Source organism: Lytechinus variegatus, chromosome 5 (assembly GCF_018143015.1).
Source record: "Lytechinus variegatus isolate NC3 chromosome 5, Lvar_3.0, whole genome shotgun sequence".
NCBI classification, from domain to species: domain Eukaryota; kingdom Metazoa; phylum Echinodermata; class Echinoidea; order Temnopleuroida; family Toxopneustidae; genus Lytechinus; species Lytechinus variegatus.
The window spans coordinates 21,241,050-21,244,484 of record NC_054744.1 but is presented as its reverse complement, the minus strand read 5'-3'; positions in this window follow the sequence as shown (position 1 = coordinate 21,244,484).

The window sequence follows — 3,435 nt, the reverse complement described above, 5'->3', positions numbered from 1 at the left end:
ATTCCCATCTGCCGAGACAAGATAAGGTTCTTGTAGTTATGATCCTGCAATATGACTGGTATTCCTGTAGTAAATTACGATGCACATTCTGCTCGCTAAATCAAGTTTTTGTCATAAGTTTTTGCATTGCAAATATCCAAGAACATGAAGAAAACCCTGTGAAGTTTTTGAAAATGTGAATAGTACCTAGTTTGTGGGTATTTCCTTCAGGGGATTTCACAGTTGCAAAATTCCTGGCATTTTTGTAATCAGGGAGAGGGTATGAAAGCAACTTTAGCATCATATCCATGGGGCACTTATGAAAGCAAGGCCCTTATTACCAAACCACTGCCCATGAAAATATCTTTCATCAATTTTTTCCTACTTTAACTTTGAAATATAGATTTTGATATAAATTATGATTATTTTATTATCTGGGGACGCTTAGAACAAAAACAAAAGATTTTGTGTAAACGAAAGAATGCATGTTTTACCCATTTACCCTGAGCAATAGGTGACGAAAAATTTTGATAATTGGATTGAAATTTAATCAATTTATGTCACCTCAAAGATTCCTTTAAAAACTTGACGTGACAGGTTTAAAAGTCTCTGTTGCACCAATAACGGTGCATGTGTGAAGAGTAGATTTGAATTTATGAAAATCATGATTATTATGAATTTTGTCCAATGTTATTTTAAAATACTCTAACAAAAGCTTCCGGGAAGATATGTAACGTATTGATTTTATCATTATGTGCATGAATGTTTTCAAGGTCTTATAATCTCGTGAGTATCAGACATAGGATCAGCATCCGACAATCACATGATTTGTCTTTGGGTCATTATCCGACTATAAGAGAAAGCACCAACAATTTCCAACCTAATTTCATGCATGTGACATGACAGATCTTTAATTAGATTACAATTCATATCCATGAATCAAGTTATTGATTTTCACCAGATGCTTTTACAGGTGGTTTTTTGTTGCCAAAGGCCTTGGAGGGTTGAAAAAACCTGTGGATTTTACAAAGAAAAAAAAAATTGTTTAAAATTAAATCTACAAATCACAAATCTATTTAGACTTCCTTACTGATTAAAAGGTATCCAGGATCCCATAACACGAAGGTCAGCGATTAATTGTATGCTTGTTTTCACGGTTGATTTTACATTGTAGTCAATGCAATCAGTTGTAAAACAAAAGTTCTGCAATGATGCTAAACTTTTAATACAGGCCCCAGGTCCCTGATGATGGAACTGACTCCAAATTCTCTCTCAAATTGGTATTCAAGGAATCATTTCAAGACAGACTCACAATGCATGTAATGACCAACTTCTAACAGTATGCTCTTCTCAATACAGAAGGGGGAAAAAGGCATTTTGTGCATCTATTTTTACATGTAGTTGTGAAACGAAGCACCTTTAGCTCCTTTAACATGTCTTTATATTTATATAATCATAATTTCATTGTTTTTTAATACACGGTGCCCATAGTATGTTTAACAACTACTAAACTTCATGCATGTATGTTTTAGAACTTTAGGACATCTCATTATTTTTCTATTTGTCAATGCAAGTTGAGGATAGGTCTAGCTAGTTGCAAGAGTAATACATGTAAACATAAAGTCCAGTGCAGTCATTTCAACCTGTTATGTAAGCCTGAAAGCCATCAAGGAGTACACCAAATGCTACATTTTAAATTTACATTAATGAACAGAGAAAATCTGACAAAGAGTTTCTATTCATCAAAGTGAAATTGAAATCAAACTCAGTTATGTACTAAAGGAGTGGAACTTGAGGATTATTTCAATTTGAATTTCATTTGAATCAATTGCAATTCTATGTAATATGATCAACGAGTCTTCACACAAGACTAGCATATTGAACTTGCCGTTTCATTTGTGTGTGTGTAGATGGGGGAGGGAGGGGGGGGGGGGGCAAAATGGAATTTAGGCATGTGGGACTGGGACCAACTGTGCATTAGATAAAAGAGATATAGGATTCATCAAATGAATGTGTTTTTGGCTCAATACGAATCCTCAACAGGTATACTAATTGGTCTTCATAGATGGAATGGAATAAATTGGCTTAATTGGAAATGTCATCGTCATCAAAACAAGGCAGGTTTCTCCACACGCAGCATGACTGGCATTAATGAGTTAATTGGTTTGGGTTCCTGGAAGATGGGGTGTCACAAGGCAAGAGATCATGATTCTGCAGTTAAAGTGAATGAGTGCTTCTGTCCATGCCCAACTGTTTGCTTTAGAAATCACATTGATTTGTGGAGTATTATCCATTAGGCCCTAACAAGTATGCAAACCTCATCATGACTTCTTAGATTAGTAATTTTAATCACATGTTGAAGAGTGAATGGATTACAACTTAAGCTATTTTACTCTTAGATAGGTAAAATATATATATGTATATGAATAAATCATGAGAATGCGTGTGTTTAAATAAAAGTTATGTACGACAAAATTGTCATTTTCTAGGTTCTCATTTCCTGCATGAATTTCTGATCATTCACGATCAAAAATGTTTATTCCATCATGGAGGATTTCATTAACCTTTTACAGCATAAATAATCTGAAATCAGATTTGCAGCACAATTGATCATTACTTATGAAATTTTCTATCAACACATCTCATTGATAATGGTATATATTTCTATATTCTGTAAGATCAAATCATTCCAAAATCTTGCTAAAACTAAACACATAGAAATCAATTGCACAGAAAGGACCTAATTTGTGACAGGAAGTCTTTGACCCGCTTCACTGGTCAACTTTAAAAAATATTTTCAACACATTTTGTTTAACATCTATAGGCCCATGGCACATAGCTTAGAAGTAAGAATGGCTTACAACTTGTAAAATTCTACATCATACCATTCCTTTTAATTCACTATTGGAGACATATTTATCATAAAGTTACAAGACACACACACAAAAAACGACAAAAAGTAGACATCTACATGCAGAAGACAATGGCCCGTATTCTGAAGTCGGGTTTAACTTAAACTCAGGTTTAAAGTTGTGGTTTCAGTATGGACAGCCAATTGTTACACAATCACTAACAGTAGAGATATCATACTTCAGCTCATTCGGCTCTCAAATCATTCATAATTGTGTAGGAAGTATAAATAGATGATCGCCTTCACCATCGATGAATCAGGAAAGAGCACAGTAAACATAAGAAAACATACAACTTAATAAAAATTTTGATACTTTTAGCTTCCAATACTTAAACCACAACTTTAAACCTGAGTTTAAGTTAAACCGACCTTAGAATACGGGCCAGAGTGTGAATGTGAACAACGAACAACACTTGGATACAAAAATAAACAGAAACACGAAACAGAGAAGAGTTCAAAAAATTCATCTAACATGCAGAAACCTTAAAAGGTTGACTAAAATTGTGCATATCCATCCACACATATGCAACATTTTCTGATCATCC